The sequence below is a fragment of the Coregonus clupeaformis genome, chromosome 3 (assembly GCF_020615455.1).
Source record: "Coregonus clupeaformis isolate EN_2021a chromosome 3, ASM2061545v1, whole genome shotgun sequence".
Classification (NCBI taxonomy): Eukaryota; Metazoa; Chordata; class Actinopteri; order Salmoniformes; family Salmonidae; genus Coregonus; species Coregonus clupeaformis.
The window spans coordinates 14277125-14300374 of record NC_059194.1 but is presented as its reverse complement, the minus strand read 5'-3'; positions in this window follow the sequence as shown (position 1 = coordinate 14300374).

Here is a 23250-nt window from a genome sequence, read left to right as displayed (position 1 = left end):
CGTGTACCTATGATGAAAATTACAGGCCTCTCTCATCTTTTTAAGTGGGAGAACTTGCACAATTGGTGGCTGACTAAATACTTTTTTTCCCCACTGTAGTTGAATGTGCTGACAACAAAATCACACAAAAATTATCAATGGAAATCAAATGTATCAACCCATGGAGGTCTGGATTTGGAGTCACCCTCAAAATTAAAGTGGAAAACCACACTACAGGCTGATCCAACTTTGATGTAATGTCCTTAAAACAAGTCAAAATTAGGCTCAGTAGTGTGTGTGGCCTCCACGTGCCTGTATGACCTCCCTACAACGCCTGGGCATGCTCCTGATGAGGTGGCGGATGGTCTCCTGAGGGATCTCCTCCCAGACCTGGACTAAAGCATCCGCCAACTCCTGGACAGTCTGTGGTGCAACGTGGCATTGGTGGATGGAGCGAGACATGATGTCCCAGATGTGCTCAATTGGATTCAGGTCTGGGGGACGGGCGGGCCAGTCCATAGCATCAATGCCTTCCTCTTGCAGGAACTGCTGACACACTCCAGCCACATGAGGTCTAGCATTGTCTTACATTAGGAGGAACCCAGGGCCAACCGCACCAGCATATGGTCTCACAAGGGGTCTGAGGATCTCATCTCGGTACCTAATGGCAGTCAGGCTACCTCTGGCGAGCACATGGAGGGCTGTGCGGCCCCCCAAAGAAATGCCACCCCACACCATGACTGACCCACCGCCAAACCGGTCATGCTGGAGGATGTTGCAGGCAGCAGAACGTTCTCCACGGCGTCTCCAGACTCTGTCACGTCTGTCACATGTGCTCAGTGTGAACCTGCTTTCATCTGTGAAGAGCACAGGGCGCCAGTGGCGAATTTGCCAATCTTGGTGTTCTCTGGCAAATGCCAAACGTCCTGCACGGTGTTGGGCTGTAAGCACAACCCCACCTGTGGACGTCGGGCCCTCATACCACCCTCATGGAGTCTGTTTCTGACCGTTTGAGCAGACACATGCACATTTGTGGCCTGCTGGAGGTCATTTTGCAGGGCTCTGGCAGTGCTCCTCCTGCTCCTCCTTGCACAAAGTCGGAGGTAGCGGTCCTGCTGCTGGGTTGTTGCCCTCCTACGGCCTCCTCCACGTCTCCTGATGTACTGGCCTGTCTCCTGGTAGCGCCTCTATGCTCTGGACACTACGCTGACAGACACAGCAAACCTTCTTGCCACAGCTCGCATTGATGTGCCATCCTGGATGAGCTGCACTACCTGGGCCACTTGTGTGGGTTGTAGACTCCGTCTCATGCTACCACTAGAGTGAAAGCACCGCCAGCATTCAAAAGTGACCAAAACATCAGCCAGGAAGCATAGGAACTGAGAAGTGGTCTGTGGTCACCACCTGCAGAACCACTTCTTTATTGGGGGTGTCTTGCTAATTGCCTATAATTTCCACCTGTTGTCTATTCCATTTGCACAACAGCATGTGAAATTTATTGTCAATCAGTGTTGCTTCCTAAGTGGAGAGTTTGATTTCACAGAAGTGTGATTGACTTGGAGTTACATTGTGTTGTTTAAGTGTTCCCTTTATTTTTTTGAGCAGTGTACTTTACTGAGAACGGCTAATCAGCCGTACCAGTGATTGTCTGAGAGGTGAACTTCTCGCCTCCACTCTCTATGTCCCCTATCCTCCCGGCCGGCTCGGTCCTCCCCTCCAGCTCCGTGGCTTGATGACTCATTGCGAGCTCAAAGAACAGAGCTCCGGGCAGCTGAGCGGAAATGGAAGAAAACTAGACTCCCTGCAGACCTGGCATCTTTTCACTCCCTCCTCTCTACATTTTCTTCATCTGTTTCTGCTGCTAAGGCCACTTTCTACCACTCTAAATTCCAAGCATCCGCCTCTAACCCTAGGAAGCTCTTTGCCACATTCTCCTCCCTGCTGAATCCCCCCCCTCCTCCCTCTCTGTGGATGACTTCGTCAACCATTTTGAAAAGAAGGTTGACGACATCCGATCCTCGTTTGTTAAGTCAAATGGCACTGCTGGTCCTGCTCACACTGCCCTACCCTATGCTTTGACTTCTTTCTCCCCTCTCTCTCCAGATAAAATCTTGCGACTTGTGATGGCAGGCCGCCCAACAACCTGCCCGCTTGACCCTATCCCCTCCTCTCTTCTCCAGACCATCTCCGGTGACCTTCTCTCTTACCTCACCTCGCTGATCAACTCATCCTTGACCGCTGGCTATGTCCCTTCCGTCTTCAAGAGAGCGAGAGTTGCACCCCTTCTCAAAAAACCTACACTCGATCCCTCTGATGTCAACAACTACAGACCAGTATCCCTTCTTTCTTTTCTCTCCAAAACTATTGAGCGTGCCGTCTTTAGCCAACTCTCTTGCTATCTCTCTCAGAATGACCTTCTTGATCCAAACCAGTCAGGTTTCAAGACTGGTCATTCAACTGAGACTGCTCTTCTCTGTGTCACAGAGGCTCTCCGCACTGCTAAAGCTAACTCTCTATCCTCTGCTCTTGTCCTTCTAGACCTGTCTGCTGCTTTTGATACTGTGAACCATCAGATCCTCCTCTCCACCCTCTCCGAGCTGGGCATCTCCGGCGCGGCTCACTCTTGGATTGCGTCCTACCTGACCGGTCGCTCCTACCAAGTGGCGTGGCGAGAAGCTGTCTCCCGCACCACGTGCTCTCACCACTGGTGTCCCCCCAGGGCTCAGTTCTAGGCCCTCTCCTATTCTCGCTATACACCAAGTCACTTGGCTCTGTCATATCCTCACATGGCCTCTCCTATCATTGCTACGCTGACGACACACAACTAATCTTCTCCTTTCCCCCTTCTGATAACCAGGTGGCGAATCGCATCTCTGCATGTCTGGCAGACATATCAGTATGGATGACGGATTACCACCTCAAGCTGAACCTCGGCAAGACGGAGCTGCTCTTCCTCCCGGGGAAGGACTGCCCGTTCCATGATCTCGCCATCACGGTTGACAACTCTGTTGTGTCCTCCTCCCAGAGTGCGAAGAGCCTTGGCGTGACCCTGGACAACACCCTGTCGTTCTCCGCTAACATCAAGGCGGTGACCCGATCCTGTAGGTTCATGCTCTACAACATTCGGAGAGTACGATCCTGCCTTACACAGGAAAGCGGCACAGGTCCTAATCCAGGCACTTGTCATCTCCCATCTGGATTACTGCAACTGCTGTTGGCTGGGCTCCCTGCCTGTGCCATTAAACCCCTACAACTCATCCAGAATGCCGCAGCCGTCTGGTGTTCAACCTTCCCAAGTTCTCTCACGTCACCCCGCTCCTCCGCACACTCCACTGGCTTCCAGTTGAAGCTCGCATCTGCTACAAGACCATGGTGCTTGCCTACGGAGCTGTGAGGGGAAACGGCACCTCCGTACCTTCAGGCTCTGATCAGTCCCTACACCCAAACGAGGGCACTGCGTTCATCCACCTCTGGCCTGCTGGCTCCCCTACCTCTACGGAAGCATAGTTCCCGCTCAGCCCAGTCAAAACTGTTCGCTGCTCTGGCACCCCAATGGTGGAACAAGCTCCCTCACGACGCCAGGACAGCGGAGTCACTCACCACCTTCCGGAGACATTTGAAACCCCACCTCTTTAAGGAATACCTGAGATAGGATAAAGTAATCCTTCTACCCCCCCCCCTTGTAAAAAACATTGTAAAGTGGTTATCCCACTGGCTATAAGGTGAATGCACCTATTTGTAAGTCGCTCTGGATAAGAGCGTCTGCTAAATGACGTAAATGTAAATGTGTTGGTATTCAGGGTTCAAACCACTTTGGATATGTGCTGCAGCTACACGCCGCTCTGGTCTAAATGTTAATTCCTTTACCAATCCTTTTATGCACTTTGGTCGACAGGGACGGTTCCATCAGGCTGACACGCTCTCTGACCTCACTCGGGGCGTGACTACTTACTATGCAAAGTTTATAGGAGACAAATTCTCTTATGGCTCCTAAAATCACATTCCTATCTTAACAAAAATACTTTCACCATTTTTCATATTTCATATACATTAAGGATGGAGACTTCGTACATGTAGTATATATACTTTTCAAGTTACAGTATTTCCTTTATAACACTTTTAATGACATCACAAAATAAAAACCAATATGACATTAGTTTTCTATAGCTCAACATTGACCATTCCCCACGTTCTCTGTTAGGAATATTTTTCCAATATTCGCTTTAGAACATGTTAGAGTTTCGGCGGGAAACCTCTGTGTAGACAAAACACATTCCTCTGTGAAATTTGGAGAGGGATGTTTACAGCGTCCCTCATCAAATACTTATTTCCCTCATTAAAATGCAAATCAATTTATAACATTTTTGACATGCGTTTTTCTGGATTTTCTTGTTGTTATTCTGTCTCTCACTGTTCAAATAAATCTACCATTAAAATTATAGACTGATCATGTCTTTGTCAGTGGGCAAACGTACAAAATCAGCAGGGGATCAAATACTTTTTTCCCTCACTGTACATACACACATCAAATAGGCTACATCACATTTATAAGACCCATATTAAGGGTTACCTCAGTAGTTGGATGAGTGGAAATGTCCCTTCTGCTCCTTGACTGAATTCATTCTAAATGTATAGTCTGTTGTTGCTACCCTTGTGAGGCAATCCAGGTGTGCATTTTTTAAATTTTATTTAACCTTTATTTAACTAGGCAAGTCAGTTAAGAACAAATTCTTATTTACAATGACGGCCTACACCGGCCAAACCCGGACGACGCTGGGCCAATTGTGCGCCGCCCTATGGGACTCCCAATCACGGTCGGTTGTGATACAGACTGACCATTGGTCAGTCTGTTTCTCTGTTTTTGTTTCACAATGTTCATTGGTGAAAATGTTGCTTCACATGAATAAGTGCTGACAAAATATGATGTCACCTTTTGCACACCCTGCTTCAGAAGTGGATACTCTGTGTCTGACACAAGGCTCCAGAAATGGGTAACACCTGATCTTAGTTCACCTTGCAATGTGTCATTTGCCTGCAGCTCCACTATCTCACTCTCTATTCCAGCACAGTCAGGACAGAGGGCTGTGATGACTGGGGTCAGAGATGACACTGGCACATGAAAGGGGTTCTCAATGAAGTTGAAAAACTCCTTGTACTCCATGATATCCTTGAATCTTGACTCAAACTCTAACTTCAACTCTTCCAAAACACGCTCAAATGCATCATAGCTAAAATGTTGCAGTATGTCTGGGTTGGATGTGGTGACTGCTCTGAGTTTTGGTAAATTAACAAACTGTCTGTCAGGTATGAACAGTGTAGTGATTTTATTTTGAAATGCTGTGACCCACGCATCATTTTGCCTGGAGTTTTAGCTTTCCCTTGGAGCTGGAGATTCACTGTTGTTGGTGAAACCATAATATGGAGAGGAAGTACAAAACCAACGACGCTAGACGGAGAGGAATTTGCTTAAGCAAAAGGCAGTTTATTAAACACAGAGATAGCTGGTACTGCTCAAGCTACATGCATGGGATCCTGCTAATTAACATGCATGGACCTAATCATATGCCACGCTAATAGTGTCAGCTGAGAAGGATGGATAAACAGAGTTTACAGCATTACTTATACGATGTAAAATAAAGAAAGGGGTCCTTCTTCTAGTCCCTTGATTGGTTCCCGAGGCATAGGAGGCGGGTCTGCTCTGTCCAGAGTAGAAGCCCCATTGGTGCACGGCAGAGTCCTCTGCCCTTGGCACCCGACCAGTAGAAAGAAGTGGAGTGAAATGTCTGTGTGGTGTGTGTCAAAGAACTCGTGAGGCACGAGAATGAGTGTGCGTCATGTGTGTGTGAGTGTGTGTATGTCTCAAGGGAAACTCGTGGGGAGCAACAGTGATTGTGACCTGTGGCGTGGGTGTTGTCCTTGACAAGATATGGTCCTCTGTCCATTGTTCTTGCATAGGAACAGCATTGATTGAAAACAAGCTCCTAACACAAAATGGGTCTTGCACAACATTTTAGTCAGACCAAGCTATAACATTTTATATTTACTACGACACTGTGTTCAGGTGGCAGGTGATGTCAGTTAAAAAAGCCAGTTTTAATATCCACTGTGGATCATCCAGCTCTGGCTCCTCTCTCCCCTTGTTTGCAACAAATTCACGGATTTGAGGGAGGAGAGAGAGAAATCTTTCCAAAACTCTGCCACGAGACAGCCATCACACCTCATTGTGAAATATCAAGTCGCCGTATTCTGAATGGTATTTCTCCAGCAACTCACGGAATTGCCGGTGATTCAGTGCCCTCGCAATAATAATGTTCACCACGCGCACGACTTGCTGCATCACATTCTGTAAGTCACAGTCTTTGAGTTTAGCCTCAAGTGTTTCCTGATGAATGATATAATGAAACTTAACATATTTGTGAATATCCTCTCTCTTTCTAATCAGGCCCATGAGTCCCTTCTCCTTCCCTCGCATGTTTGGGGCGCCGTCAGTGCACAAAGATGCCAGATTTAACCAGTCAATATTATTATCAACAATAAATGTAACAAGGGCTTTCAGAATATCCTCTCCTCGTGTTTGTCCCTGAAGACTCGTTTTGAGGGAAGCGGACCCAAACACATAATTGGGCAATGACACTTACATCAGGGCTTTCGTCAAGCGCAATACTAAAACACGGCGCCACGGATATGTCAGTAATCAGTTGCTTACCAATGTCCTCACCAATCTCTTCTATGGTCTTGTTATGGTCGAGTCAGAGTTGCAGTCCCTTAATTTGCTTTAAAAAGTTATGGGGCGGCAGGTAGCTTAGTGGTTAAGAGCGTTGTGCCAGTAACCGAGAGGTCGCTGGTTCTAATCCCTGAGCTGACTAGGTGAAAAATCTGTCAATGTGCCCTTGAGCAAGGCACTTAACACTAAGTGTTCCTGTAAGTCGCTCTGGATAAGCGCGTCTGCTATATGACGTAAAATAGCTTCCTTGTTTGTGAAATCAGCATACAATATTTCGGCTGAGGCCAAAAAACGTTATTTGACAATCTCCGTGTCTGTGAAGATAAAGTAAGTAGGTTTACCAGTTCCAGTACATTTACATGTACGTCATTTAGCAGACGCTCTTATCCAGAGCGACTTACAAATTGGTGCATTCACCCTATAGCCAGTGGGATAACCACTTTACAATATTTTTTTGGGGGGGGGTAGAAGGATTACTTTATCCTATCCCAGGTATTCCTTAAAGAGGTGGGGTTTCAAATGTCTCCGGAAGGTGGTGAGTGACTCCGCTGTCCTGGCGTCGTGAGGGAGCTTGTTCCACCATTGGGGTGCCAGAGCAGCGAACAGTTTTGACTGGGCTGAGCGGGAACTATGCTTCCGCAGAGGAAGGGGAGCCAGCAGGCCAGAGGTGGATGAACGCAATGCCCTCGTTTGGGTGTAGGGACTGATCAGAGCCTGAAGGTACAGAGGTGCCGATCCCCTCACAGCTCCAAAGGCAAGCACCATGGTCTTGTAACAGATGCGAGCTTCAACTGGAAGCCAGTGGAGTGTGCGGAGGAGCGGGGTGACGTGTTTACAATGTACAGGGATACTGGATCGATAGAGATATATATAGGGGTAAGGTGACTAGACATCAGGATATATGATAAACAGAGTAGCAGCCTTCGGAAAGTATTCAGACCTCTTGACATTTTCATATTCTAAAATTGATTAAATAAAAACAATTCCTCAGCAATCTACACACAATACACCATAACGACAAAGCGAATTGTTTTTGCAAATGTATTAAAGATTAAAAACAGAAATACCTTATTTACATAAGTATTCAGAGCCTTTGCTATGAGACTCGAAATTGAGCTCAGGTGCATCCTGTTTCCATTGAGCATCCTTGAGATGTTTCTACAACTTGATTGGAGTCCACTTGTGGTAAATTCAATTGATTGGACAAGATTTGGAAAGGCACACACCTGTCTATATAAGGTCCCACAGTTGACAGTGCATGTCAGAGCAAAAACCAAGCCATGAGGTCGAGGGAATTGTCCGTAGAGCTCCGAGACAAGATTGTGTCGAGGCACAGATCTGGGGAAGGGTACCAAAAAATGTCTGCAGCATTGAAGGTCCCCAAGAACACAGTGCCCAGCCAAACTGAGCAATCGGAGGAGAAGGGCCTTGCTCAGGGAGGTGACCAAGAACCCGATGGTCACTCTGACAGAGCTCTAGAGTTCCTCTGTGGAGATGGGACCACCTTCCAGGACAACCATCTCTGCAGCACTCCACCAATCAGGCAGGGGGGTGGAGCATCGCAAGTTTAAAACCATGCTTAGCCATTGTTCTCTCTCTTACATCTGGTCTTATTAACAAGAGTTATAAAAGTGACTATGCATAGATAATAAACATAGAGTAGCAGCAGCGTAAAGGGGGGGGGGGGCAATGCAAATAGTCTGGGTAGCCAATTGATTAGATGTTCAGGAGTCTTATGGCTTGGGGGTAGAAGCTGTTTAAAAGCCTCTTAGACCTAGACTTGGCGCTCCGGTACCGCTTGCCGTGCGGTAGCAGAGAGAAGAGTCTATGACTAGGGTGGCTGGAGTCTTTGACAATTTTTAGGGCCTTCCTCTGACACCGCCTGGTATAGAGGTCCTGGATGGCAGGAAGCTTGGCCCCAGTGATGTACTGGGCCATACGCACTACCCTCTGTAGGGCCTTGCAGTCGGAGGCCAAGCAGTTGCCATACTAGTCAGTGATGGATGCAACCAGTCAGGCTGTAGAACTTTTTGAGGATCTGAGGACCCATGCCAAATATTTTCAGTCTCCTTAGGGGGAATGGGTTTTGTCGTGCCCTCTTCACGACTGTCTTGGTGTGCATGGACCATGTTAGCTTGTTGGTGATGTGGACACCAAGGAACTTGAAGCTATCAACCTGCTCTACTACAGCCCCATCGATGAGAATGGGGGCATGATCGGTCCTCTTCTTTTTCCTGTAGTCCACAATCATCTCCTTTGTCTTGATCACGTTGAGGGAGAGGTTGTTGTCCTGGCACCACATGGCTAGGTCTCTGACCTCCTCCCTATAGGCTGTCTGGTCATTGTCGGTGATCAGGCCTACCACTGTTGTGTAATCGGCAAACTTAATGATGGTGTTGGAGTCGTGCCTGGCAATGCAGTCATGAGTGAACAGGGAGTACAGGAGGGTGTAATATTAATATGTGTCAGCATACAGAATTGTAATTGGATGCATTCTACCGTCGTATCATACTGCGCTATGATTGGTTAATACCACCCAGGTGGTGAGGTCATCTTCAAGATGAAACGGAGACACATGAACATGCCAGTTATAGCTAGCTAATAAAGAGCTACATTTATAAAGATCCTGTCGTACTGCATTTTATTATTCTGTACAAAGCATACAAAACAAGACATGGTGTCAGAGTAAAAGGACAAAAATATGGATTTTGCTGGAGTTCCTTCACCTCGAATGGATTGGAGGTCTACAAATCTACCCGATACATGACGTAAATTCAAACAGCATGTGGAGCTAATGTTCACGGGTCCTCTGAAGGAAAGAGGAGACGAGGAAAAGTGCAGCTACCTGCTCCTCCGGATCGGTGAGAAAGGAAGAGACATTTACAACACATGGACACTTACCGAGGTTGAATCAAAGGTACTGAAAACATACTACGATCGTTTTGAAGCATATGTTGTGCCAAAGACCAATACAATTTTCGCTAGGTACAAATTCCATGAGAAAGTACAGGGAGCTAGCGAATCGTTTGAACAGTTTGTCACTGAGCTGCGTCTGCTTGTGAAAGACTGTGATTATGCAAACAAGGATGAGATGGTCAGGGACCGTATTGTATTTGGAATACACTCACCGCGAGTGAGAGAGAAACTGTTGAATGTTGGGTCTGAGCTAACGCTGGACAAAGCTATCGATATAGCCAGATCTCACTGTCACACCCTGGCTCTGGGGACTCTATATGTTGAGCCAGGGTGTGTAGTTTCTATGTGTTTTGTTCTATGTTCACAGTCTAGTTCTTGTATTTCTATGTTGGCCAGAGTGGTTCCCAATCAGAGGCAACGAGTGTCAGCTGTTGCTGGTTGTCTCTGATTGGGAGCCATATTTAAACAGTCTGTTTTCCCTTAGTGTTTGTGGGATCTTGTTCCTTTCGGTGTGTTCCAGTTGGTTTTGTGTTTGTACCGTGGACTTCACGTATCGTTTGTTGTTTTGTTTATTGTGTGTGCACTTAATTAAATAAGATGTACAAATCTCACGCTGCACCTTGGTCTACTCCCTTCGACGATCGTGACAGAAGATCCCACCACTATTGTGGGAAAAGGGCCATGGGCTAAGATTAAGTCCCTGGCGAGAGAGGAGCAACGGCGTCAACAGTGTCGTCGTCGGACGGACGAGAGGCAACCCCAAAAATGTTTTAGGGGGGGGCACACGGCATGGGCGACTGGGCAGCAGGAGGCTGCCACAGGGCGAATTGGGAGGTTGGCAGAGGAGGCCGCCAGGTTACGGGGGCCACTGGTCAAAGAGGGGAAGGAAGATGTAGAGGCACAGCGAGAGGTACTGGGGTGTGTTACCAGTCCGGTCCGGCCCGTTCCAGATCCCTGCGTAGGGCCAGTGGTGTGTGTCCCCAGTACGGTCCGGTCTGTTCCTGCTCCCCGCACCAAGGTAATGGTGCGCGTCGCCAGCCCGGCCCGGCCTGTTCCTGCTCCTCGCACCAAGCCTACGGTGCGCGTCGCCAGCCCGGCTCGGCCTGTTCCTGCTCCTCGCACCAAGCCTACGGTGTGCGTCGCCAGCCCAGCCCGGCCTGTTCCTGCTCCCCGCACCAAGCCTACGGTGCGCGTCGCCAGCCCAGCTTGGCCTGTTCCTGCTCCCCGCACCAAGCCAACGGTGTGCGTCGCCAGCCCAGGCCGGCCTGTTCCTGCTCCCCGCACAAAGCTAATGGTGCGCGGCGCCAGCCCGGCCCGGCCTGTTCCTGCCACTCGCACCAAGCCTACGGTGCGCGTCGCCAGCCCGGCCCGGCCTGTTCCTGCCACTCACACCAAGCCTACGGTGCGCCGTCGCCAGCCCGGCCCGGCCTGTTCCTGCCACTCGCACCAAGCCTACGGTGCGCGTCGCCAGCCCGGCCCGGCCTGTTCCTGCCACTCGCACCAAGCCTACGGTGCGCGTCGCCAGCCCGGCCCGGCCTGTTCCTGCTCCACGCACCAAGCCTACGGTGCGCGTCGCCAGCCCGGCCCGGCCTGTTCCTGCCACTCGCACCAAGCCTACGGTGCGCGTCGCCAGCCCGGCCCGGACTGTTCCTGCTCCACGCACCAAGCCAGGGGTGCGAGTCGTCAGCCCGGCCCGGCCTGTTCCTGCCACTCGCACCAACCCTACGGTGCGCGTCGCCAGCCCGGCCCTGCCTGTTCCTGCCACTCGCACCAAGCCTACGGTGCGCGTCGCCAGCCCGGCCCGGCCTGTTCCTGCTCCACGCACCAAGCCTACGGTGCGCGTCGCCAGCCCGGCCCGGCCTGTTCCCGCCACTCGCACCAAGCCTACGGTGCGCGTCGCCAGCCCGGCCCGGACTGTTCCTGCTCCACGCACCAAGCCAGGGGGTGCGAGTCGCCAGCCCGGTCCGGCCCGTTCCTGCTCCACGCACCAAGCCAGGGTGCGAGTCGTCAGCCCGGTCCGGCCCGTTCCTGCTCCACGCACCAAGCCAGGGGTGCGCATCGTCAGCCCGGTCCGGCCCGTTCCTGCTCCACGCACCAAGCCAGGGGTGCGCATCGTCAGCCCGGTCTGGCCGTTCCTGCTCCACGCACCAAGCCAGGGTGTAGCGTCGTCAGCCCCGGTCCGGCCCGTTCCTGCTCCACGCACCAAGCCAGGGGGTGCGAGTCGTCAGCCCGGTACGGCCCGTTCGGCTCCACACCAAGCCAGGTGCGCATCGTCAGCCCGGTCCGGCCCGTAGCTGCCCCATGCACCAAGCCAGGGGTGCGCATCGTCAGCCCGGTCCGGCCCGTTCCTGCTCCACTCACCAAGCCAGGGGTGCGCATCGTCAGCCCGGTCCGGCCCGTTGCTGCTCCACACACCAAGCCAGGGGTGCGCTTCGTCAGCCCGGTCCGGCCCGTTTCTGCTCCACTCACCAAGCCAGGGGTGTGCGTCGTCAGTCCGGCACAACCTGTGCCTGGGTCACCGGTGCCTGGTCAGGTACCGGTCAGCTGCTCCACACCGGAGCTGAAGCAATCCGCTCCTACGATGTCCAGTCCAGCTCCAGCCAGCGGGGCCAGACCGGACCAGGGGCGCTACGGGGGGATTATTGGAAGGTGGTGGGCAAGCCCGGAGCCCGAACCGCCTCCGAGGAGGAATGCCCACCCAGCCCTCCCCTGTTTGGTTTATGTGGAGGCGCGGTCGCAGTCCGCGCTTTGGAGAGTACTGTCACACCCTGGCTCTGGGGACTCTATATGTTGAGCCAGGGTGTGTAGTTTCTATGTGTTTTGTTCTATGTTCACAGTCTAGTTCTTGTATTTCTATGTTGGCCAGAGTGGTTCCCAATCAGAGGCAACGAGTGTCAGCTGTTGCTGGTTGTCTCTGATTGGGAGCCATATTTAAACAGTCTGTTTTCCCTTAGTGTTTGTGGGATCTTGTTCCTTTCGGTGTGTTCCAGTTGGTTTTGTGTTTGTACCGTGGACTTCACGTATCGTTTGTTGTTTTGTTTATTGTGTGTGCACTTAATTAAATAAGATGTACAAATCTCACGCTGCGCCTTGGTCTACTCCCTTCGACGATCGTGACACTCACGAGCTAGCACAGGTTCAGATGAAAACCATTTAGGGCGGCAGCACGAGCGCATCACGTGAACAAGCAGTGCACGCAGTCAGGCAGACATCAAAGCACACCTCCGGTGCCCAGAGAGCATGTTTCAGAACGGAGAGAGACAGAGACTCCAAACGCCCCAAAACATGTGGATATTGTGGATACAAAGTGCATGGCGAACAGGGAAATTGCCCTGCTAAAGGTAAACAGTGTATTAAATGTGGAAAATGGAATCACTTTACAAAAGTGTGCAGAGCTTACCGTGGAAAAACAGTACATACAGTGAGTGAAGATGAAATGTCAATCAAAGAGTCAAATGCTGATTAACTGTTTATTGATTCAGTGACACAGAAAAGTCAGATATCAGAGACAGAGCAAGCCTTTGCTGACATTGAGATAGGAACACAAGGCACAGAGCTAAAGTTCAAACTAGACACTGGTGCACAAGTAAACATTATTCCTCTGAATAAGTACCGAAGCTTGACATCTGAGTGCGAGCTACAGCCCACCACGCGCAGACTGACTGGTTATGGTGGTGAACAGCTCCCAGCAAAAGGCACATGCACTTTCAAATGCAAATACAAGGGAAGTGACATGATGTTGGACTTTTACATTGTTGACACTCGAACACCTGCAGAGCAAGGTCTTAAAGCATGTTTAGACATGGACCTCATCAAGCTAGTTTTATCAGTGACAGCACCAGTACAGATAGAGAATGTCATGGAGGAGTTTGCTGATGTTTTTACAGGAATAGGACTATTCCCAGGAGAATGTACCATTCACCTTGACCCAGACGCAACCCCTGTGGTCTACCCACCGAGAAAGATTCCCCTTGCTCTCCACGCCCATCTGAAGAAAGAGTTGGAGAGCATGGAGCAATCTGACATCGTCACCAAGGTTACAGAACTGATGGATTGGGTCAACGCGTTAGTGGTGGTGGAGAAACCACGCACAGGCAAGCTCAGAGTATGTCTCGACCCAAGAGACTTGAACAAGGCTATCAAACACCCCCATTACCTCTTACCGACGGTAGATGGGATCACACACAAGCTAGCAGGCGCACGCTACTTCAGTGTCATGGACGCCAGATCAGGCTACTGGGCTATCAAGCTCACAGAAGAGTCATCTAAGCTCACAACATTCAACAGCCCGTTTGGACGCTACAGGTTCCGTCGCCTGCCTTTTGGGATTATCTCAGCCCAAGACGAGTTTCAGCGAAAGATCGACGAGGTGTACGAAAGCCTCGACGGAGTTGTGGCAGTTGTGGACGACATCCTTGTCTATGGTCGAACCAAAGAGAAACACGACAGAAACCAAGGCGCGATGCTTCAAAGGTCCCGCGAGAGCGGAGTCCGGCTCAACCCCGAGAAGAGCACAGTCTGCGCTACAGAGGTCAGCTACTTCGGACATCTTTTCACAGCGAATGGAATCAAGACAGATCCGCGGAAGATCTCAGCCATAAAGGAAATGGAGCCACCAAAGAACTGCGCAGAGCTGGAAACAGTGCTAGGCATGGTCAACTACTTAGCCAAGTTCGCACACAGCCTCTCCAATGCTAATGCACCCCTGCGTCAGCTGCTAAAGCAGTCCAGTGAGTTCCTCTGGGACAAGCAACACGACATTGCTTTCCAGAAAGTGAAAGACTTGATCACAAGAGAACCAAGACCAATCCTTGCCTACTACGACCCCAACAAAGAGCTCAGACTCCAGGTGGACGCGTCGAAATATGGACTAGGTGCAGTGCTATTGCAAGAAGGAAAACCCATCGGCTATGCTTCCAAATCTCTCACAGACTGTGAAATCAACTACGCTCAAATCGAAAAGGAGCTGTACGCCATTCTGTTCGGATGTAAGCATTTCCATCAGTATGTCTATGGGTGACAAGTCATTGTGGAATCAGACCACAAGCCCCTCGAGTCAATCATGAGGAAACCGTTAGCCGCAACCCCGACAAGGCTACAGAGAATGATCCTTCAACTACAAAAATACGACTTCACAATCACTCACCATCCAGGCAAAGACATCCCTGTCGCAGACACACTCTCCAGGAACTTTCTTACCTACAAGGACAGTAGCCTCAGTGAAGGCATGGACATGCAGGTGCACACTTTGTACAGCAACTTACCAGTTAGTGACACAAAACTGAAGGAGATCCGAGCAGAAACAGAAAAAGGCGCTGGTCGATTCATGCGCAGCTGGGAACTTTATGGACAGGTTGTTAGCTCATAGCCTAGGTATTCCGTTGGTTCCCCTATCCATTCCACTGCCCATCAAAGCACTTGACAGTCGACCATTAGGGTCAGGGTTCGTTAGGGAAGTTACAGCACCAGTCACCAAGGTTACGCAAGAGACCCATAGAGAGCAAGTCAACTTTTTTATTATTGAGTCTCCTGATTTCCCTGTTGTGTTGGGTCTTCCCTGGTTAGCACTACACAACCCCATCTTTTCATGGCCGCAGAGGATTCTCACGGGGTGGTCGTGAGAGTGTCAGGATAGGTGTCTAGCTGTTTCCGTTGGTGCAACCACGGTGGAAAGTCCAGACACTACCTCCACCGTGCACATTCCCCCCGAATACCTCGATTTGGCGCACGCATTTTCCCAAACACAGGTGACCAAATTACCACCTCATCAGGCGGGGGATTGCGCGATAAACCTCCGGGTAGACGCTGTGCCTCCCAGGAGTCATGTATATCCCCTGTCACAGGCTGAAACGGAGCCGATGGAGACATACGTCTCCGAGTCCCTGCGCCAGTGGTTTATATGTCCCTCCACTTCGCCCCCCTCCTTGAGTTTATTTTTTGTGAAGAAGAAAGACGGAGGGCTGGGCCCTTGCATTGATTACCGAGCACTGAACAAGAGGACAATTCGTTATAGTTATCCTCTACCCCTCATTCCATCGGTAATCAAGTCAATGCATGGGGCGCGCTTCTTCACAAAATTAGATCTCCGGAGTGCGTACAACCTGGTGTGTGTCCGAGAGGGGGACGAGTGGAAGACAGCATTCAGCACAACCACGGGGCATTACGAATACCTGGGGATGCGTTACGGTTTGATGAATGTTCCATCAGTCTTCCAGTCCTTTGTGAATGAGGTGTTTCGGGACATGGTTGGTCGCGGTGTAGTGGTCTACATCGATGACATTCTGGAGTATACAGCTACGCGCGCCGAGCATGTGTCCCTGGTTCGCAAAGTGCTGGGCCGACTATTGGAACATGACCTTTATGCCAAGGCAGAAAAGTGTCTGTTTTCCAACAGTCCATCTCCTTCCTCGGATACTGCATCACCAGCTCAGGTGTGGAGATGGAGGGAGATCGCATTTCAGCCTTACGTAAATGGCCAACTCCAACCATGATGAAAGAGGTGCATTGCTTTATTGGCTTTACCAACTACTATCGGATGTTTATTCGGGGCTTTGGCAAGGTCGCAGCTCCCATCACCTCTCTGTTGAAGGGTGGGCCGTCTCGGCTCCACTGGTCTGCTGAGCCTGACAGGGCTTTCAGTAACCTGAGGGCTCTGTTCACCTCAGCCCCGGTACTGGTCCATCCCGATCCATCATTACCGTTCGTAGTGGAGGTGGATGCATCGAAGGTAGGGATAGGCGCTGTCCTATCTCAACGCTCAGGCACGCCACCCAAGCTCCGCCCCTGTGCCTTCTTCCCCAAGAAGCTCAGCCCGGCGGAGCAGAACTACGACGTTGGTGATCGGGAGCTGTTAGCTGTTGTCAGAGCCCTGACCATATGGAGGCACTGGCTCGTCTGGACGGACCACCGTAACCTGGAGTACATCCGGGCAGCGAGGAGGCTGAACCGTCGCCAGGCCAGGTGGGCCCTGTTCTTCACCCGGTTGGATTTTACACTATCCTACATAACGGGTACAAAGAATGTGAAGGCAGACGCACTGTCATGGCTGTACGACACAGAGGAGAGGCCCATAGACAACACCCCCATACTCCCAACCTCCTGCATTGTGGCGCTGGTAGTATGGGCAGTGGACGCGGACATTGAGCGGGCATTACGCACAGAGCCATCTCCACCTCAGTGCCCAGCTGGGCTACGGTACGGGCTGTCTCTTGTCCGTGACCGTCTGATCTATTGAGCATACACGTCCCTCTCCTCTGGTCACTCAGGTATCGGCCGTACAGTGCGCTGCCTGACTGGAAAGTACTGGTGGCCTACCTTGGCTAAGGATGTGAGGGTGTATGTCTCCTCCTGCTTGGTTTGCGCCCAGAGTAAGGCACCTAGGCACCTCCCAGCGGGTAAGTTACATCCCTTACCAGTTCCACAACGGCCATGGTCCCACTTGTGTATTGACTTTCTCACTGATCTCCCACTCTCTCAGGGTAACACCAACAACCTAGTCATTGTGGACCGCTTTTCAAAAGCCTGCTGCCTCCTTCCTCTGACCGGTCTCCCCACAGCCCTTCAGAATGCGGAGGCCCTGTTTACGCACGTCTTCCAGCACTACGGTGTGCCAGAGGACATAGTGTCTGACCGGGGTCCCCAGTTTACATCCAGGGTCTGGAAGGCATTCATAGAACGTCTGGGGGTCTCGGTCAGCCTGACCTCTGGATTTCACCCCGAGTCAATTGGGCAGCTGGAACGGGTGAATCAGGATGTGGGTAGGTTCCTGCAGTCCTACTGCCATGACCGGCCGGGGGAGTTGTTGGTGTTCTTGCCATGGGCCGAATATGCCCAGAACTCTCTCCGCCACTCCTCCACTAACCTATCGCCATTTCAATGTGTTTTAGGTTATCAGCCGGTTCTGGCACAGTGGCATCAGAGCCAGACCGAAGCTCCTGCGGTGGATGACTGGTTTCGGCGCGCGGATGAGACGTGGAATACTGCTCACGACCACCTCCAGCGTGCTGTGCATCGCCAGAAGGCCAACGCTGACTGCCACCGCAGTGAGGCCCCGGTCTTTGTACCTGGTGATCGGGTCTGGCTCTCAACCCAGAATATGCCCCCCGCCTGCCCTGCCGGAAGCTGAGCCTGCGGTTTGTGGGGCCGTTCAAAGTCCTGAGGAGAATAAACGAGGTTACCTATTGGTTACTACTCCCTCCAGATTACCGTATTAACCCCTCGTTCCATGTGTCTCTCCTCAGGCCGGTGGTGGTTGGTCCGCTCCAGGAGTCTGAGGTGCGGGAGGTCCCTCCACCCCCTCTGGACATCGAGGGGGCCCCGGCATACTCCGTCCGTTCCATCCTGGATTCGAGGCGTCAGGTGGGGGGCCTTCAGTACCTCGTGGAGTGGGAGGGGTAAGGTCCGGAGGAGCGGTGCTGGGTCCCGGTGAGGGATATCCTCGATCCCTCCCTGTTGCGGGATTTCCACCGTCGCCATCTGGCTCGCCCTGCTCCGCGTCCTCCTGGCCGTCCCCGAGGCCGGTGTCGGAGCGCTGCTGGAGCTGCGCGTCAAGGTGGGGGGGGGGGTACTGTCACGACTTCCTCCAAAGCTGCCTCCTCTCCTTGTTCGGACAGGCTTCGGCGTTCGTCGTCACTGGCCTTCTAACCACTGCCGCTCCTCATCTCATCATTCCATTTGTTTTGTCTTGGTTATTACACACACCTAGTTCATATCCCCTCATCAGTACCTGTATATGTGTTCCCTCTGCCCCCTTGTCTTTGTGTGTGATTGTTTATTGTGGAGGTTAGATTAGCTTGGTGGAGCACTTTGTATTTTGTATTTCGCCGGGATATTTCACCCGTGTGCCTTGTTGTTTCCAGTGCGCCTGATTTCCGCACTGGAGTGTTTGACGCATTGCTGCGAACTGCTGTGTTTTCGGAATTAACCTTTTATTCTGTGATTTACTCTCCTGCGCCTGACTCACCACAACCTCATGAAGCTGGTTGATAGAATACCAAGAGTGTGCAAAGCTGTCATCAAGGCAAAGGGTGGCTACTTTGAAGAATCTAAAATCTAAAATGTGTTTTTATTTGTTTAACACTTTTGGGGTTTCTACATGATTCCATATGTGTTATTTCATAGTTTTGATGTCTTCACTATTATTCTACAATGTAGAAAATAGTAAAAATAAAGAAAAACCCTTGAATGAGTAGGTGTGTCAACTTTTAGCTGGTACTGTAAGTACGGTCGAGAGCTTCAAGTTCCTCTGTGTCCACATCACTAAGGACCTAATATGGTCCAAACACACCAACACAGTCGTGAAGAGGGCATGACAACGCCTCTTCCCCCTCAGGAGGCTGAAAATACACTGCTCAAAAAAATTAAGGGAACACTTAAACAACACAATGTAACTCCAAGTCAATCGCACTTCTGTGAAATCAAACTGTCCACTTAGGAAGCAACACTGATTGACAATACATTTCACATGCTGTTGTGCAAATGGAATAGACAACAGGTGGAAATTATAGGCAATTAGCAAGACACCCCCAATAAAGGACTGGTTTTGCAGGTGGTGACCACAGACCACTTCTCAGTTCCTATGCTTCCTGGCTGATGTTTTGGTCACTTTTGAATGCTGGCGGTGCTTTCACTCTAGTGGTAGCATGAGACGGAGTCTACAACCCACACAAGTGGCTCAGGTAGTGCAGCTCATCCAGGATGGCACATCAATGCGAGCTGTGGCAAGAAGGTTTGCTGTGTCTGTCAGCGTAGTGTCCAGAGCATGGAGGCGCTACCAGGAGACAGGCCAGTACATCAGGAGATGTGGAGGAGGCCGTAGGAGGGCAACAACCCAGCAGCAGGACTGCTACCTCCGCCTTTGTGCAAGGAGGAGCAGGAGGAGCACTGCCAGAGCCCTGCAAAATGACCTCCAGCAGGCCACAAATGTGCATGTGTCTGCTCAAATGGTCAGAAACAGACTCCATGAGGGTGGTATGAGAGCCCGACGTCCACAGGTGGGCGTTGAGCTTACAGCCCAACACCGTGCAGGACGTTTGGCATTTGCCAGAGAACACCAAGATTGGCAAATTTGCCACTGGCGCCCTGTGCTCTTCACAGATGAAATCAGGTTCACACTGAGCACGTGACAGACGTGACAGAGTCTGGAGACGCCGTGGAGAACGTTCTGCTGCCTGCAACATCCTCCTGCATTACCGGTTTGGCGGTGGGTCAGTCATGGTGTGGGGTGGCATTTCTTTGGGGGGCCACACAGCCCTCCATGTGCTCGCCAGAGGTAGCCTGACTGCCATTAGGTACCGATATGAGATCCTCAGACCCCTTGTGAGACCATATGCTGGTGCGGTTGGCCCTGGGTTCCTCCTAATGCAAGACAATGCTAGACCTCATGTGGCTGGAGTGTGTCAGCAGTTCCTGCAAGAGGAAGGCATTGATGCTATGGACTGGCCCGCCCGTTCCCCAGACCTGAATCCAATTGAGCACATCTGGGACATCATGTCTCGCTCCATCCACCAACGCCACGTTGCACCACAGACTGTCCAGGAGTTGGCGGATGCTTTAGTCCAGGTCTGGGAGGAGATCCCTCAGGAGACCATCCGCCACCTCATCAGGAGCATGCCCAGGCGTTGTAGGGAGGTCATACAGGCATGTGGATGCCACACACACTACTGAGCCTCATTTTGTCTTGTTTTAAGGACATTACATCAAAGTTGGATCAGCCTGTAGTGTGGTTTTCCACTTTAATTTTGAGGGTGACTCCAAATCCAGACCTCCATGGGTTGATAAATTTGATTTCCATTGATAATTTTTGTGTGATTTTGTTGTCAGCACATTCAACTATGTAAAGAAAAAAGTATTTAATATGATTATTTCATTCATTCAGATCTAGGATGTGTTATTTTAGTGTTCCCTTTATTTTTTTGAGCAGTGTATTTGGCATGGGCCCTCAGACTTCAAAGAGTTCTACAGCTATACCATTGAGAGCATCTTGACTGGCTGCATCACCACTTGGTATGGCAACTGCTCGCCATCTGCCCGCAAGGCGGTACATAGGGTAGTGCGTACGGCCCTGTACATCACTGGGGACGAGCTCGCTGTCATCCAGGACTTCTATACCAGGCGATGTCAGAGGAAGGCCCTCATTTTAAAAAAAGACTCCAGCCACCCAAGTCACAGTTTGTTCTCTCTGCTACCGCACGGCAAGCAGTACCGGAGCGCCAAGTCTAGGACCAAAAGGCTCCTGAACAGCTTCTACCCCTAAGCCATAAGACTGCTGAACAGTTAATCAAATGCTACCTGGACTTTCTGCTTTTCACCCCTACCTACATGTACAACGTACTTCAATCAATCACCTAACCAAACCTACATGTACATATTACCTCAATCAATCACCCCAACTACCTCGTACCCCAGTACACTGACTCGAGTACCGGTACTCCTTGTATGTAGCCTGTATATATCCTCGTTATTGTTATTTTATAGAGTTTCTATTTTCTTTTTATCTATTTGCTAATTTTCAGACTTTTTAACTGCATTGTTAATGATATGTATTCACCAATCCAAAGAAAAGATAGGCGGGAGCTTGAATGCCCGCAGTGCTGCTTTGTGGACAACGACTCCCATTGTTAGGGCGGAGAGACAAGTATCTTGTCAGTATATCCATAATCTTTGGTTTAGCTCAACATTGATTGATTGGCTATTCTTTTATAATTTATTGATCAATGGAAGCCAAACGCTCGCTGCCTTCCCTTGCATTCAATGCTAGGGGCGGCAACAATGTCATACTATTTTTGACCAGACAGCATCAGATAGATGGGCTACACATACAGAGACAGAGGGGCGCTGTTTCGCTCACTCTGATGCTTTCTCCGGTGAGATAAAGTACATTCAGCCCCTTGCGAATTGAAGAACAATTATGAAACACAGAGGAGAAATATATATTATTTTATACATTTCTTTCTTTTTTTATTGGTTATTTGGGGAAGCCTGGCTTCCCTTGGCAACCATGAATACACTCCACTGGGGGTAGGGTCGACCCAAGGATCCCGCACTATGCATCCACCAAGGAGGCAGAACCTGATATGTAACTTAATTGAGAAAACGAAAGTGAACCTGATATGTAACTTAATTGAGAAAACGAAAGTGAGTATGTCTTTCGATGACCGGATTATCATTCTAGACGCTGCTTCTGTTGAGCGAGAGATAAACGGTAAGACGACGATGGTTGTGTGTATTCATATAGTTGATGATATCGTTTTGTGGACAGAGTGTTATAATAGGCCTACTCTCCTTAAAAATGTATTCGATGTTAGATGCGGTGTGAATTTGTGCTTTGTAGACTCCACCGGGCAGATGTTGCTATCCGGTTTTGTGATGTGGTTGAATTTATTCTGCCACTCAGTCTTCTTATTGTCTCGGCTTTAGGCTTATATATCACAGTGGCAAGGCATATGAACTAACAGGATTTATAGGCTTTTTTCCCTGGGTTGATTGATTTTACCCATGCACCGCTAATCATGGGCGTAAGGCAGAAAAATAAGAAGACACAGTCGCAGATCATATTCAACCACACCTTTGTTTCATAACAAAACCGGAGAGCAAAATCTGTCCAGTGAAGTCAGCCTGGTCTCATAAATTAGGCATAACATAGCAAACGTACATTCGGGACACTCAAATTACATTTGGTATGGTTACATAAGACAGACATATGGTTACTTAAAGATTGCTAAAATTCTAATACAATGGCTTTACGAATGTATTCACCCCCTTGGCATTTTTCCTATTTTGTTGCCTTACAACCTGGAAATAAAATGGATTTTTGGGGTGTTTGTATTATTTGATTTACACAACGGCCTACCACTTGGAAGATGCAAAATATTTTTTCTTGTGAAACAAACAATAAATAAGACAAAAAAACTGAAAACTTGAGCGTGCATAACTATTCAACCCCCAAAGTCAATACTTTGTAGAGCCACCTTTTGCAGCAATTACAGCTGCAAGTCTCTTGGGGTATGTCTCTATAAGCTTGGCACATCTAGCCACTGGGATTTTTGCCCATTCTTCAAGACAAAATTGCTCCAGCTCCTTCAAGTTCGATGGGTTCCGCTGGTGTACAGCAATCTTTAAGTCATACCACAGATTCTCAATTGGATTGAGGTCTGGATTTTGACTAGGCCATTCCAAGACATTTAAATGTTTCCCCTTAAACCACTCGAGTGTTGCTTTAGCAGTATGCTAAGGGTCATTGTCCTGCTGGACGGTGAACCTCCGTCCCAGTCTCAAATCTCTGGAAGACTGAAACAGGTTTCCCTCAAGAATTTCTCTGTATTTAGCGCCATCCATCATTCCTTCAATTCTGACCAGTTTCCCAGTCCCTGCTGATGAAAAACATCCCCACAGCATGATGCTGCCACCACCATGCTTCACTGTGGGGATGGTGTACTTGGGGTGATGAGAGGTGTTGGGTTTGCGCCAGACATAGCGTTTTCCTTGATGGCCAAAAAGCTCAATTTTAGTCTCATCTGACCAGAGTACCTTCTTCCATATGTTTGGGGAGTCTCCCACATGTCTTTTGGCAAACACCAAACGTGTTTGCTTATTTTTTTCTTTAAGCAATGGCTTTTTTCTGGCCACTCTTC